Source organism: Cupressus sempervirens, chromosome 5 (genome assembly GCF_028749045.1).
Source record: "Cupressus sempervirens isolate cs-2001-9-10 chromosome 5, ASM2874904v1, whole genome shotgun sequence".
NCBI lineage: Eukaryota > Viridiplantae > Streptophyta > Pinopsida > Cupressales > Cupressaceae > Cupressus > Cupressus sempervirens.
Window position 1 is genome coordinate 414,695,070 of NC_143122.1, and position 17,899 is coordinate 414,712,968.

Sequence of the window (17,899 nt, forward strand, 5' to 3'; positions counted from 1 at the left end):
TGACACAGAACTTGGAAAACCTAAGTCTAGATTTGAAAAGGGTAATCATATCCACCTTAATTTAGTGTCTAAAGGAGTCTCTGATCCATTTTAAGACATTATTGACCTAGTACTCTAAGGGTTTATCAAGAATTATGATCCAAATTGAGGCCATTATGTAAAGATCAACATTATGGTCAAAACTTAGCTTCCATTTGGCCAAAATGAAAATATAATTTCCAAAATTCCATGTCCCTACCAAAACATGTTTAGGGTCTTCCTCTATTGCAAATTTGAACAAGAAGAGGGCCCCCTCTATAGCAACCACCTTTATCAATCCTTTACATTTCCACTTAGTTGAAACCCATCTTGTGACCATATGAATGGTCACTATGAATGACATAAACTTTCAAACCAAACTCAGAAAATATACATGTGAGATATTTTCAACAACAGAGTATATTAGAAGGATCCTCATTCTATTATTCCCACATAACACTTTTGGTATATCCCCAAGTGGGACTCTTAGATATGAGTAACCCACTAGTGCACCTTGCAAGTTTTGTTTTGGGATTGCAACATTCTTAGGCTTCCCCATGCTTTCTTTGGGACTAGAACTATGGAGAAATGCCAAGTCATTAGGAACCCCCATGATAATTTTAGAGGGTCCCCTAGATATAGGGGTGCCCATTAGAAGAGATGCTGACAAGTTGATCCAAACATCACTATTTCAGATATGGAGGGGATGGTTCCTCTAGGGAAACAACCAACATGAGAGAAAATCAACACCATAGTCATAGGAGTTGTAGAGAAATAATCCTTTCCTAAGAAAGAAAAATAGGGAGAAGTATGTTAATACAACATAAAAATAATATAAAATACAACAATAACTATTACTACAATATGAGAAAATATGGAAGAAAAGAGAGAGATATGTAACTAATAAACAAGAACATATTAATATAACTTCCTTTCATCAACTAGAGCATTCAAATTTCTTTGAAAAATGCATTTTTCTTCTATGCATTGTACATATTTATGGAGGCAATACAAAAATATGGTAAATCCTCTTCTAGAGTATTCCATAGCCTAGAATGTTCTATCTAAAATATGTAGTGTTCAACAAAGACTATAGAAAGTCTATCCTACCTATCTTGTCTGCATTCTTCTAGACAATATTAGCCTTCATTACATTCAACATTAAGGTTGACTACAAGAATACAAAGAAATTACAAAAGAGAGGGGAACATTATATGACTAGAACCCCTTAATGTTCACCTAAATCATCCAAAACATACCCCATAGTTTCATAAATTTAGCCTCAAGCATACTTTTAGTAAATATGTCTGTTGTTTGGTCTTCATTTGAAAAAAAATGGAGATAAAAAATATTTTCTTAAACAAAATCCTTGCGATAGTGAACATCAATCTCAATATACTTTGTTTTAGCATGCAAAATAGGATTATTTTACACATGTATAGAAATTTTACTATCACAATATAGATTAGTAGCTGAACCTTTCACAAAACCAAGTTCACATAAAAGATTTCAAATCCAAACTACTTATTTTCCTACTTCTTTTTCTTCTCTATATTCTCCTTTGCTTCAAGATAGTGATGTTTATTTCTTGTTTTTCACTTCTCCATGAATTAGACTAAAAAATATTTTCTTAAACAAAATCCTTGCGATAGTGAACATCAATCTCAATATACTTTTTTTCAGCATGGAAAATAGGATTATTTGACACATGTATAGAAATTTTACTATCACAATATAGATTAGTAGCTAAACCTTTCACAAAACCAAGTTCACATAAAAGATTTCAAATCCAAACTACTTATTTTCCTACTTCTTTTTCTTCTCTATATTCTCCTTTGCTTGAAGATAGTGATGTTTATTTCTTGTTTTTCACTTCTCCATGAATTAGACTTGAGCCACACCAATAAAAACCTCCAAAAGATTTTCTATCATCAATATCACACCCTAATTTGAATCTATAAAGCTAATCAAAGAAATTGAGGACTTGTAAGTATAATTTATCCTATAGTAAATTATTCCACGAATATATAACAAAATCCTCTTAGCAATCATCCAACAACTTTCTTTGAGTTTCTACATCAATGCAGATATCATAATGACTACAAAATAAATGTCTAGTCTAGTCTAGAATGTGGGGATTTCTACCACTCCAAGGTTCTTCAAGGGTGATATTTTTGATGGCTTTGGTGGGTAGCAAAATAAATAACGAAACTCCAAAATTTATTATGTTAACATTAAAATATGAGAATCAATGATTCATTTTTAAAAGAGTTTTATTCATTCATTTAGCCACCCCTTTCTTTGGGGGACTCTAAGGAACTATTCTTTGCACTTTAATACCAAACTATTCACAAAATTAATCAAATTTATAATTACATAATTCACCCTCATTATCTATTCTTAAGCATTTAATTTTTTCTCCACATTCACTAATACATTTGGGCTCATTTTTTGACCTTTATTGGTCAAAAATTTGACCCATTTTTGACCAATCTTTGACCAAATTTGACCAACGAATTGATCGATAATTTTTCGATCAAAAATTTGACGAACCTACTAGATGGTCAAAATTTTGACCAATATGTTGGTCGAAAAATGTTTAGGTTGTTGAGCTATTTTCTACTATTCATTGGTCAAAATTTCAACCTATGCTTGGTAGAAATATGTGGGACATTGGTTGAAATTTTGACCAATGCATGGTAGAAAACTAGATGGCATTGGTTGAAAAAATTTTGGTCAAAAATTTGACCATCCAGTAGGTTGGTTGAAACTTCGACCAATACGATGGTCAAAAAATGTTGGCATTGTCAGCACATTTGTTTCCACTCATTGGTCGAACTTTCGATCAATGCTTGGTAGAAATCTGCAGGGCCCATATCATGGACAGTGATATCATGGAGCCACTTCCCATGTACTAGGTACAAAGATTTTTTATCGTGAGATTGATCCAAGATCAAAGGGTGGCATTAACTCGCTATGAAGAAGTGCTCAAAAGTTAAGTGTAGCAAGTTAGCGAGTGTGGCTCATCACTATGGAAGTAAAATTGTTGTCCACAAGATCAAGTTTGGATCGACGATGCTCGTTGACTCACTATAAAGAGATGTGAAAAAATTAGGTATAGAGAGTTAATGAGAAATGGACCCACCATCGTGTTCTTAAAGGTTGTTTCAATTGTCTACCACACGATTAAAGTAAGATCAGTGATCATCGCTAGCTCACTGTGGAAAGGTGCTTGAGAATTATGTATAACGAGTTAGCGAGTTGATTACACATGTCCATAGTCATCTGTGGGCCTGATTTGAAGTGCCAGCCTTGAAGGAAAGGTAGAGGTGGAGGTGTTTTATTGGCTTGACTGCTAATGTGTTAAGAAGAAAGCTGAGTCAACTTAGTTGTCATTACTAGATCGTAGAATTTTTCAAGGATCAATAGCACAAGTTTAGAAAAGAAAGTTCGGTGCCAATCTATTTTTTTGTTTGGTGCATTTATGATAAGTTAAAGCTTTGCATGTGGGAGAAACAGAGTATAACACAAGGATTTTCATTAATTTCAGTCCCACGTGAATAGAGATTGCAAATTTTTTGAGCACAAGAGCCTTATTGATTATGTCGTGTTAAGCTTGGTAAAGATGTGAAACTATTCTTCTATCATTCAAGAGAAATTTTAGAAGTTTAGAGAAGAACAAGTTTAGGAAGTCAAGTAAGTACTCATATTATAACCTCTATGGCATTCCAATTCTCTCAATACTGTCAAAATGCCTCCTAAGAAACCATTCTCTAGGCAAATTAATTATATGGATAGGAATGTCCATGATGATTTATTAGAATTACTCCCAAAATCTACTGTACAACATACACAAGTTAAAAAGTTAATTTCCTTAAACCCTAGGCTTAAAATTGGTGATGGCCGATATGACAAGGGGAACTGGGTTAGGGATTCAACAACTACTCAAACTAGCCTTTTCTTGTTTAAAAAGTGGTTTTTGGAAAGAAAGTTGTTTGCCCCACATGCTAATGTCTAGAATTTTGATTTGGGAAAGTTAGTAGTCCCAAGTGTTTTCATGGATTATGATTTGCTTGAAGCCATTGCTAAGAATTATGACCAAGCCATTAGGGTTGTAAGAAGAAAGGATGGTGTGCCTCTGGTCTTGATTACTCCTGAAGAAATTAGAGAGGTTTTTCACTTGGAACCATTATCAGACTACCATGTGCAAATCAATCTGCTAGAATTAGAGAATGAATATAAAGAAAAGAAGGATGTAATTAGGGGAGGTGCACTAAGGACACATATTGGTACAATAGTAACTTTTCTAGTAATTACTATAGCCTCTAGAGAGCCTTTTAAGAAGAGTCCTTTTACTTCCCAGGCTGTAGAGATATACAGGACCTTATGCCGAGTTTTTGGTGAAGATGAGCAAGAATTTATGCCCATTGGTTTCATGTACATGATGGTTCAGATTGCTTGCTTTGGTGTAGATGTTATTTTCTATTTTGCTTCCTTTTTGGCTGAAGAAATTCACATTGGTTTAGTTGGGATTGCGAAGGGCAAGGTGGAAAAAACTTTTGGTCACTACTCTCTATTAATGTATATGTTTTTGTTCAAAGGAGTGACATATTTTGGTAATGAGATGGAACTAAACAGAGAGGAGAATGGGGAAATACTGCCAGTCTAGTTGTGGAGTACAAATCTAACCTAGGATGCAAGTAATGCTAGTTTTGTTATATTTGATAGATATTTTGTTGCTAAATTGAGATGCCTCATATTGAGTGACAATCCCAGAATCCCTAGGGTACTAATGAGTCTCATCAGGTTGAACAAATGGGATCACAGGGAGATATTTTTATTACTCAAGAAAAATTAGATGAGAGTAACCCTCCAGAACTTCCTCTCCCAAGTTTGGATCTAACAATAGCTGATTATAGAGGCAGCGAGTTGGACCCTGTATTAGAGCAGGCAAGTCATCAATTTTTGACTGATGATAGTTTTGTGAAATCAAGGGCCTTTCAGCAGTTTGCATGGAGGACAAACATGAACATTTTCGAGGAGCAATGTAAAAAGATGAAAATAGAGCATCCAGAAATGGATGAAACTTCCATGCAAAACCAAATTAAAGAAGAAATGATGAAGGAATTGTAGAATATAACCCTTAAGGAGGGGAGGAAAATGATAAGGGCATCTAACATTTTATTATTGCCTAATTGGGATATTGTAGATGCATTAATTTTCAATTCTATTTCAAGTAGATTGGAGTTGCAAGACCCAAATAGAAGAGACTTCCCAGGCACTTCATTCATTGAAGATCAAGCTACATTGGTCAGTTGGTCATTGAGAAAGGGATCTAGAGCCACACCATCATAATTAGATGAGTCTAGGTTGATGGGAAATATACTTGTAAGAAGGGTTTCTAACACTTCACATGTATAGGCAGCATATTGGAATGTGGATTCTTCTAAGTTTGTTTTGGCCACTGCTAAGAAGGAGGAACAGGTTATGTCTCAGTTACAGAATAAATATGAAACACTTCTTGAGGCCTATAATAGGGAGGTAAAAAGAAGAATTGAACTTGAAAACAAGGCAATGGGGAAATCCACAAGGCCAAGAATAACATACCCTCGTCCTCCAGTGGAACCTTTTAAATCCACCCCCCTTGTAGAGATACCAAACACACCTCAAAGGCATGAATATTATACAGCTAAGGAATTTGAAGAAGAGAAGAGTAAAATATGGGCCTTACATGTAGAGTTAAATACACAGTATGAGGATAAGCTTAGAAAGGGTCTAATGTATTTAGTGGACAAAATTGAGTGGCCCTTATTCTTTGATCAGTTGGTAAAAGTAATAGATATATGGGAGGAATTGAAAACTCATGATGATACCCTGAAGCCTATTGTTAATAAATGGGGAAGAAGGGAAAAGGAAATCACCCTTCTATGTTATTCAGTTATAAAGTCTTCCAATGACCATGTTGAAAAATTGTATGATATTGCTAATGACCTGTCAGATTTTGATAACAAGAGAGTTGCTCTGCAACCAAAAATTGTTTCTTATTTAAATAAGTACAAGAATCAAAAATTTGATCTATTTCCTTGTACCTTGGATACAAAGAAGAAATTGAAAAATAAGGAAGAGTGGAGCAAAGAATTGGATGATCTTTTCTGCACAAGGATAAATAAAGTTATTAATGAAAAGGGGCATGCCTAGCGGACCACCATGATAGAGGAATTGGTTAAAGTCCAATTATTTTTTGATTCTTTGAAGTACAAATTTGTTGGTTTTGAAAAGGAGGCTAGTTATATTTTAAAAAAGAAAAATTATATCCTATAGTTCAGCTAGTCGGATGATATACAATTTGACACTTGGATGGCAGATCTTTTTTTGGAGAAGTAGTTAGAGGAGGGCAGTTCAGATGATGATGAGAAACATGAAGGCGAGGTGCAGGTTATTGACACCTCTGCACCAGAACTAAAAAAAGAAGAAGGGGAAAAGGTAATAATGCCTTCTCAGGGTGAAAGTAGTGAGAACCTATAGGAGAAAACCAATTTGGAGGTATCACAAGATCATCCTTCTTTGGCCAGCTTGGTAGCCACATATTCTGAGGAGCCGAAATAATGAGAGACAAATCAAAGGTTGATGATTCAAAACAAAAACTAGAATGGGCCTACCTGAAGGAATATCTGATATGCCTGGCATTCTTTTGTGATTGTTTTTGTCTTTTGTATGATGCTTTGTTCCTTGGAAACTTGTCAGATTATAATTTCCCTTTTCTTGTTGCAACTCATGCTATATAAATGAGCTTTCAAGGCATTGTGATAGTCTGAGACTTGTGCAATTTTTTGTTTCTTTCAAGAAGAGTACATATTCAGTTGGTCCAATAGTATGCATAGGTTTTGAGTTTTGTTCCATTGTACTTTCTTATAAGCAAATTGAAATGACATAAATGGCAATCTATTCTGGGCATTCAATTGGTTTCCTATTGGTTATTGTATTAGTCATATGAAAAGGATAATACAAAGGGGTATTTAGACTATATCTGTGGATCATCAATTTCTGTCTCTAGTTTATGGGTTTGCTTACTTTGAAGTCATTTATATAAGGTTTATTTGGTTGAATGTAGTCTATATGGGTTACATATGCTAGTTTTATTGTTGCTTTTAATTCAAGCAACTATATAAATGCTTCAGTAAATCAATAGGGTTTATGAGTTCATAAAAGGGATATTGCATAAGAATGGAGATGGGTGATTGCAGTTGATTAATTCTTATACAAGTTATTTGAATTAGATCTCCCACCAATAGTCAATTTCTTGCCCAATGGTTAAGGCACTGGTCCTATAAATCAAAAGTAAACAAGGATGAATTTTGTTGCTGCATATCAAATCATCTTACAAAATAATTTTTTTTTTCAATTGTGTTCAAGAATTAGAAATGTTGGTCTCAACTCATTTATATCTAATTCCTGATTCTTAGGTAGCTACTATTTCTAGGAATATTTGTAAATTTTAAAAGAATTATGACTAGATCTGCTGATAAGGGATGTGTATAAGTTTGAGAGCATTGAAGAATTGAAGTGACTTGTGTATGTATGTGAGGGTAACAGAGGAGAATCAAAATGAAACTAAGATAATTTCATTTTTGAATGATACTGCACCATGCACTTGTATAGATCCTTTCTTGTTCCTCTTTGTGCCCACCACTTAGCCCACATTATTGAGTGTCCTATACAAGAAAGTATTATAGCAAGCAATTTACCCAAGATTCTTGGATTTTTTCCACTATAAGATATGATGAAATCATGAACTAATTGCCTATTATTTAAGAAAATGAGAAACACTATAAGACACTTTGTAGTGCTGCAATAATAACCAAATCACCAAAGTAGGCATGCTTTTTGGATCATATTCTCTCTCAGACACAGATGTAACATGCATTTTGGTTGTAGGTGATTTCTAGGAGCTTGGGGTTCACTATCAATTCCAACACCTTCGACTAAATTTTTTGAAAAAGTCAAAAGTTGTTCCACTATAATGATTACTAATAAAATTTATCATTGTTCAAGTCAAAAGTCTACATTAGCAAAAATGGTAGATAATTTTGTTCATGATCTCAAGGAAAAAAAAGACTGCTTGACAATAGCAAGAAACAACACAGATGACTTAGAAATAGTCTATCACAATGAAAGACATATTTTTCCCATCATAACACTAGAAATGCTCTACTATCGCATTTTTGGAAATAGAGACACCCCCCAAACATGAAGGATTCACCCTTGGAAAACATCTTCAAACATGAAATGATCCACTATCTATTAGACTGGTGTCTAATCCAGGCTAAACCTCCATTAGCAATTACCATCCAACACTGCACTTGCACCAAGTTTTCCCACTCTCTTGCATTTGGTTAATATAGTACAAATAAATAATCACAACCTCATTGTCTCCCACCAATAATAGTGACTATAGGTGGTAGGAGAGAATCTACATTGGAAACTATAGAATAAGTACAGTTGACTGTGTCTAACTAGTCACTAGTTTGAATGCACCAATCTATTATTCCTTACTCAACCTGCAATGAAAATTAAAAGAAAACTTGGACAAGATAAAAATAATAATAAAATGTTCTCACATTAAATATTAGTCAAAATGCATTTGATACATCATAGGAACTCACTATTCCATGGGACAAAGACTGAATTGCAGAGAACAGGATTATTTTATTGATTATAATTTTTTCACAATGCCTTGTCTCACCACCCCAACTCTACTTCTCCCCCAAACACTCGACAAATCCCTTCTAAATAACCAAACAATAGTAAACAACCACTGCTATCTAACTATCTAACTGTTACTAGTTAGTTATAAACTAAAATTTGTTGTCTAAGTTGACACAAAGTTTCAACTTTGACAAGTTACAATCATATATGCCTTTAATATATTTCACTAACCTTTTCAAAGGTTTTATAACTTCACTAACCCTTCCAAAGACACCTAAAACCCTTACGAGTTGTACTAGGCCTAAAGACACCTGAAACCCTTACAAGCTTTTCTTTGCATTTTTTCTACATTTGATACTTTTCTTATAGGTGGACATGTCTATCACAAACATTCAACATGTCTATCCTTAGACTTCATGGAAAAAACCCTACAAAAACCACAAAAAAAATAAGAACATGAACCATCCAAACATCTCTAATAGCTTTTGGATATCCCAAAGATGCATAAGTGCACAACTTGTGAAAACCAAAAAGATAAGACTAACTTGTATAACAAGCGAATAACCAAAATGATTTTATGTCTGTGTTATGTTTGACAATGACAATGATAGTTGGGTTCAAGTATGAGGAAATTTGTACCAATCAATTCATTAGATATAATTTGAATAAAAAGAATATTTTAAGAGATTCAAGAGCATAATTATAAGCCAAATTTGTGGAAGACCTAAATCAGACCTAATTGAACAGATATGTGAAGGCTTATTTTGAATATGATGAGCAGATCTATGGCATAATTTTTATGAAGGTATATTCCAAGTTTAGAGCATTTATTGAAAAATACTATTTCAAATCTTGGTGGATTATTAATAAGTACAAGGAAAATTTGTTGAAGACCTCGAAGGAGATCTAAGGCAAATCTACCTACATTATAAACACTTTGCATTTCAAAGGTCAGTTCCTTCTGCATTGCAGGATTTGAGGTTGGTGTCTCTTGCTAATTGAGTCTACTCATTTGTTTGAAGTTATATACATACATACATATATGTGTGTGTGTGTACATACACACACAATTCACCTACAAGGATTTCCATGCTAAGTAGTATATGCATCTTGTCTTCTTTTGTTAGACATCAACTATGTGAATGCTTTCTAAATTGCTTTCAGTTGACTAAATATATATAATAAAATATGTAGGTTTCTATGCCAAACTAACTCCAATGTGGAAAAATATCTAATAATTGGTATTTAAACTAAGAAATAACTATATGTTCAAGGAACCAAAAGATGATTGCAATGAGACTATTACAAGCAGAAAAACTTCAGTCTCGTTAAACAGAATTGGGATGTGTGTTTGAAGACTTAACAAGTTTGAGCGTCACTTGGTTTCAAGAATACTATAATATTCTCTACTTAACAAGGCCAAAACATGAAGGTGGAAGCTCATCTGGCCTCACCCCCCTCCCCCTAACATCAATCTAAAGTACTCATTATCATCTAATTACATACTTCATTCATTCATTCATCCATTTATGAACTATAACATTCAATCAATACAATCACATAACATTCATTAATATGATATAAAAATCATTAATACACAATACTAATTAAAACTTCATTAACACATAACAATATTCATTAACATAAATAAAAATTTGTATTAATACGTATCATTCATACATAATTACTTAAAACAAAGTTCTTTCATTATCCAACAAGGTTTATCAAAGAAGATTTTTAAAACATCATTTCTTTTTTTTATTTTTCTGAGCTCTCTTAAGAAAAGCGCTCATAGGGACATCCATATTTTCTTCATTCTCCTCCTCTTATGGCACGTGCAATGTCAAATTATGATGGCTCCTTCTCTTTGGAGGAGGAGGAGGTTGCTGCACTAAAGGGGGCTCTATTGCAAGAACAAGTGAATGCGATAAATTGGAATTCTCTTTTTCTTTTTCTAACTGTTACAAGTTTGTAATTAAGTATGAGTACAACATAAAATGCATTTTTATTACTTCGAAATTCCACATCATGTACATTAACACTTTGATCTGCCACTGCGTCAACATGTTGAACACTTGGAACATGGTCCAGTCCTTCAGCATGATGTTCAACATGCTCTGAAATATTCAAAAAAAGGATACACGTCAAATTCCAATTGAAGATGTTAAATTGTATTCATAATTGCATAATTAATTTCCAATAGAAAATTAATACCTCCATGACTATAATGCACATCATGGCCTTCGTCAAGAGCAGGTTTTGTGGTAGGATATGAAGGTTGGAGTAAAATGTTATGCACATTGTTATGTAGTCAATTTATGTTTAAAACTAATACCAAAAAAATTCTTCTCAACTATTTAATTTCATTTACTTTTCATCTGACCAATTTACCTGTGAGATATCATTTGGTGCACTGGATTCTTGGGCAAGGCTTACAGATTCTTCACGTAGGCATGCAACCACAACTTTATAGCCTTCCTTCAAGGCAATTTTTCTATCTTCATCTGTGACCTCCACATTGAAATTTGTGCCCTATGGTTTTTGCTTGATAACGTCAGTTTTCCATGTATGGTTTCATTAAAAAAAACTATTTGCAACATTATATTTAAAAAAAAAAACAAAATTCATTGCTCTACTTACAAGTCGAGACTGCAGATTCATATAGCCACCAGAGCCAAGTTTGTGTTGGCCAAACTTTTCTATTCTCACTTTTGTAGCCATGGATGTGTCCTGCAATCTATGAACAATTTCAAACATCTTAGATTATATATTTACAAATATCAATAATTAGTGCATGATTACAATGTACTTAATACTATAATGACATACCTCTTTTAGCCCTGTGCTGCTTCATTATCTCTATCTTCAGATAGCCTTTTCTCCTTTGCATCTTCTATTATTTCATTCCACTCCATTGGTGGAATCATAGGAGGACGGTCGTACTTTGGGTTATCCTTAAGACCCCATTCTATATTGATCCAAAATTAGGCCAGTGTCAAAAATGTTTTTCCCAAATTTCTCCTCAATGGATTCAATCAGCTGATTTTTTAATTCCCCAGCTTGAAAATTCCACCTTTTTAAAAACAAATAGATTGTTAGATCAATAACTTTAATATATTACAATAAATAGAAGAAAAGAAAAATTATGTAGCAATGATATGAAACTACGTACCTTTTACGTATGGTGGGTCTAAGTAGTCTCAATGGCAATGAAAAAGATGTTCAAAGAAAGCATTATTACCTCCAAAAACATAAAGGATTTATTAGTCCAAAATGAGTAATGTAAAAGTAAACTAAATTTACACTTTAAATAATATCAATTTTAAAGCACCTAGAATCTTTCGTTCTTAATGGAAACATAGTTTTCTTATTCAATAACAATGTCCCTTCATACAAACCAGTACTAATCACATGAACTACTCCAGAAAATGGATCAACTTTAGTAGTACTACTCTCTATTGCTCTATCAACTAAAACATCATAACAATTAAATGACAATTTTAGTACTACTCTCTATTGGTCTACCTCCCTGCCTATGTCCATGTCTCTCTATGTGTGGCTATATATATATGTATGTATGTATGTATGTATGTATGTATGTATGCGTGGTGTGTGTATGCATGTGTTTGTGTGTATGAAATCTTTTGTAGACATCATTTAAGCACTAATGTGCTACTTCATTGTTCATCAACTTGTAGAAAGACATTAAAAAATATAGAAATTTACAAAATATAGCAAAACAAGGTTTTACTAGTTCTACTGGGCAAAGACGATGATGTTTACATGGTCCTTGTTGTCGACAATGCAGCAGACAATAGTGGACTGCCAACTGAAGGAGGAGTCCGGACTTCATCATGAGCTAAAGAATAGAATATTGTTAGCAAAGAAATTTTCAATGGATAAAGATCAAATGGAATACTAGGGAGAAATGTTGACAAAAAAAAAGGTAAGTTTTATAATGTTGATCAAAACAAACAAAGTGTTACTTACACAAAGGTACCGTGAAACAACCCTGACCATGTTTAGCATGTGATGTCACAATTGGCACATATATCTATACAAAAACACATAAAATCAGAGATCATGATCCATAAAATACCATAAAATATTAATATCTATTGAACTTTTATTACTGCTTTAGTAGAATTACTACTTACTTTCAAAGATTGGATTCTACGGTCCAATTCTATTCTCAGTGCCTCTTCCTCCTCACTTCTATCACCCTTGATGACAATTTGAACAAGCTCATCAGTGTATCTTTGTGTAATTTTTTGGATGATGAACACAAGGTCAGTACTAAGGCCAATTTCATGTAGATATGATGCCCATATTTCAGATTGCATTTGATCAGCGATTATTGTAGCTTTTTTCCTATCATTTGTGACATCAAATATTCGTATACTTTCATCAAAATAACTCCAAAGCCATCAAAAAAAGAACATAATAATAGGACATTTTTTTCTATATTGACATTAAAATTTACAATAATTAATGTTTACCTCTATTGAAGGTGTCTAACATGGTGCATCCATATCGCCCTGTGAAAAAAATTAGTAAGTCTTAAAAATCAGCAGCAAAATTAAAGTAATAGACTTACCAAAAAAATATTAATAATAAAGTAGATTTTATATGTAAATCATTTGTCTTAAGCTAAAAATTTAGCATAACTAATGTTTATATCTAAAAAAATATTTGGAATGTTCTACTTAATGTTTATATGTGCACATGTGGTTTGGAAAGAAATATTTGGTCATACAAGACCCCATCATAGTTGACATTGATCGTATCTAAAGATTTCATTGATCATCATGATCATCATCCATGTCATCATCATCATCATCATCATCATCATCATCATACTCGTCACTTTGATCATCGTTTTCACCACCACCATCTTCATCACCATCATCATCCTCTTGATCACTATCATCATCATGACCATCATCGCCATGATCATCACCATCTTCATCACCATGATCATGATTGTTATTAGTATCATTATCATCATTATCATCATTATTGTTAGCATGACCAAAATCATCACCGTGTTCTTCTTCTTCATCACTAGGTAACTGTCATTCCTGATGATCATTTACTTCCTCTTGTGCTTCTTCAATATCTTCTTCTTCGATCACATTATACTTTACTAGCCTTCCTCTTGGGTCATGTCTAACAACAAATAACCAACATGGCTTTTCTAGAACACCAAAGTAAAACACTTGCTGGCATTGACTTGGAAGAACATAAGGCTCACCTTCGACTGGCTCAAATGACCTTTTATTAATCATAGTAAATCCACTGTCATGTTCAATAATAGTCCTATTGGGATCATTTCAATTCAGTCGTAACCTAAACCATTTGATGACAAATAGAACTATTTTGAATGAATTAAAGTTGCATTCAAGCATATCATCCAAAATGCCATAGTATCAATTTTTAGATTGTTGAGGATGTATGGTAATTCTAGATGAAATATTGGTGACTGCAAAGACAACACTTATCCTAGAATCACACGTTTTTTTCATTTCATCTAAATTTTTTGTGCAAAATTTATAGCCATGGTAGTACATAGCTTTGTGTTGTTTGACCTGCAATTATTCAAACATGTCAAGAATCTTCTCATTGGTTTGTGAGTTGATATTAAACTTATGTCTCATGATTAGTAACCTTATGCATACCTTTGTATCTCTTAAGCCATATATTAGATCAAGCACCATTGGCGTAACATTGAGATCTCCATTACGATGAGCTTCTTTAACCAATGATGCAACACCATCCCATGTTAATGAGCGACCATTTTCTTGAGACTGTTCAATCCACACTATCATCTAATCAAGATTGTTTGCAATATATAAGTGTAGTGCATCCTACTCATGACCAACTATAAAGAAGACAATTACACCAGTTAGAAACAACTTATATATATTGATGATGGATAAGAATTGTTAAATTACAAAAAAAAACTTATAATTACCTCTCACCCTCCTCAATCTACCTTTCTTCCTCAGGTACTCCCCTTTGAATTTGTCATTACAATTGGGATCCCAAATGCGATCTAGATGGATATCTTCTGCAAACTTTGGAAGATATTCACTGATATACACCATGGTCTGGTATATCATATATCCCTCTATCATAGAAGCCTTAGGACATGCTCTTTGTCAAACCAAGCCCTTCATAGATTTCAAATGCCTCTCAATCATCCACATTGATCTAGCTTGTATAGGTCCATACAATTCAATCTCCTCAACTTGATGTATGAGGTATTGTTTTTGAGCATTGAAAAATGTTGGAAGTAAACACTTTTGCATTTCACACATAAGCTGTGGAATTTTTCTCTTCCAATATTTTATATCTTTTTTATCAATTTATTTAGATGATAACCACCTAAATGAGATTCAACATGCAAAAATACATAGAGGAGATTTTAAATAAAATTATACAATAGATTTCAGATAAAAAGCTACAAATCTAAGAAAAAACACTCTTCCAACCTCATGTATTTTTCAAGATCATATATAACTTGTTTAATACTGTTGTAAACTATTGTGGAAGGGATAGAGGTAGGACAAACAAAAATTATTAAAAAATGATCATTTCAATATATTAGTAAATAATGCAACTGGTACTACATTCAATCTTACAAATGTACTGTAAATAGAAAACATGACTTACCTTGAGGAAGGTATGCCAATCATGTGTCTTCAACCTTGGCCCAAAATCACCTTTCTTTGATAGAAGAGTGCTTATATTTGCAGCAAATTCTATTGGAAATTTTGTTTTTCTAATGAATTCTTTTAATGCATCACTTTGTTGCTCCGTTAATAACCAAGGAAGGGCACTTGTATTTATGCGATCTCCATTCCTATTTGATTCAATGAAAATTTTTAGTGCATGATTAGATTCATGAATGCCAGTACAAATTTTAGCAATTTGTTCTCTATCATGCCTTCCATCCAATATTTTTCATAGTGTCTCTGTTACATTCTTTCCAATATGCATAGCATCAAACAAATGCGCGACTGGGAGATCCTTGTAGTATGGTAACCTACTAAATTGAGTAGGAAAACTTTTCATTCCTCTAGGAAGTTGGTCATTGATGCCTTGACGACCTTCAGGAGCACTAGTTACAACATTAGTAAATATAAGACAATATCAAAATACAAATTGTAAACTTCAGATGACAAATTGGACATTACCTCGACGATTTAGTCGATCATATTCCAACTTCCATAAATGAGGTGTCATTCTTCATGGCCTTGATGATGTCTCTTCTTTCCCATTGAAAAGATGTTTTTCGACAATTTGATACCTATGCTTATTGTGGAGAAAGTGTCTAAACTCATCAAACACCTACTTTCCTAAACTTTTCGAATGACGACATTTCACCTTTGGACCACAAACTAGACATGCAAATTTTCCCTTTGTCTGAAGACCTAAAAGATCATGTATAATTGGATCATGTACAATTATCATGTGCAACTTAAGCATTTGATAGTAATGTGTAAGCACTATAACAGACCAAAAATATGTGATCTTAACAATATAACATACTGCAAAAATGAGTTAGCCTAGGGGCATCATGTATTGTCCATACAAGCATTGCATGGAATTGAAATTGTCGATGTCCTATCAGTCTAGAGATGTCATACATAGTGATGCCATTCCATAACTTCAACAACTCGTCAATTAGGGGCTCAATATACACATTCATATCTTTAACTTGGTATTTACCTAGCAATTGAAGGTATATCAAGACCATCTTCATCATTATTATCAGATTCGCCAGTACCATCATTGTGAGTCTCTTCATCACTTGCCCCAATACCATCTTCTTCAATCATGTACTCCAGCACATTATCATCTTCTTCCATGGGAGTGTTATCCTCAGCTTGGATATTCAAACCTCCATGTTCCTCTAGTAGGAAATTCACATTCAGAAATGGACGAAAATCATGGCCCCCTTCAACATGACCATATTGCCTACAATGACTTTGGGTTGTTGTGATTAGAATTATTTGATTCTTTAAACCCTTACACTTTTTGCAAAGACAATAACATTTATCAAGTTTTCTTTGGAACTAAGCCCACAATGCAGCCATTGTCTCATTATTTTCTTCTAGATTCATATTGTCAGGCATGGTCTTTCTTCATAGGAAAATATACCTACAAATAAATTGGACATGTTGTGATTAATGTTTATATCTACACATATGGTTTTTGTTAATTAGTGTTTTCAAATGTAACTAAAATGATTACAAACATATCAAAAAGGACCTTCACAGGGTCTTATTACATCAACTATTCTAACATGGTCATGTTGGTTATCTTGAGACCTTAATGTCTTCTCATGCCTTCAACCTTGACCTTGATGCTCCTACATCATTCTCCCAAGGATCAAGGAAAGTTAGATCATCATGGAATTGAGTAGGCAGACCTTCTAGGAAGTTGCAATACTTCAACCTTATAAGTGTCACATCAATACAATGGGTACTAAAAAAAAATTTAAGTTGATGAGAAATGGTTGTTATGAATTCAAATTGTAAGCATCACCTCAATGCATTGGGTATTAAACAAACAATTCAAGCTGAAGATTATGAACCACAACTCATGAAATATGCATTAAGTCCATAACTACTGTTTACAATGAGTATGGGTTTTTTTTCTAAGAATGTACCTATTTTTTACAGTCAATAAGTTTCTATATCCTCTAACAAATTTGAAGCAATGAGCCAAAGTCACATAGTTGAAGATGATCATTGTCCCCTCAAAGCACCATCGTTTGATAAATTGTTGCATTGAAATATGATCTAGAAAGGGTCTTTCCACATAGTATGTTGGCACTATTTGGAAATCATTGATCATGTGGTTATTGCAAAGAGGCTAAGGACCAAACATGGAATCATGGAGATAGTGCACAGATGTACAAGGAAAATTTGTTGCTCTTTAGCTACTAATCTTACTTTATCTTAATACTTTTTATAATCAATGGCTTTCTTTCCAATGTTTATCTCTTGACTCAACACATTTTTTCATTTTTCTTTCTTTCTTGCTTCATCATAAATACTTGGTTCGCAAGCACTTATGGTGTTCTTCTTGCTAAGATTATGAAGTGGACAATGAATTTCAATCTAGATAATCAAATGTTTGGCTCAACTTTTTTGAGTAAGTGTGA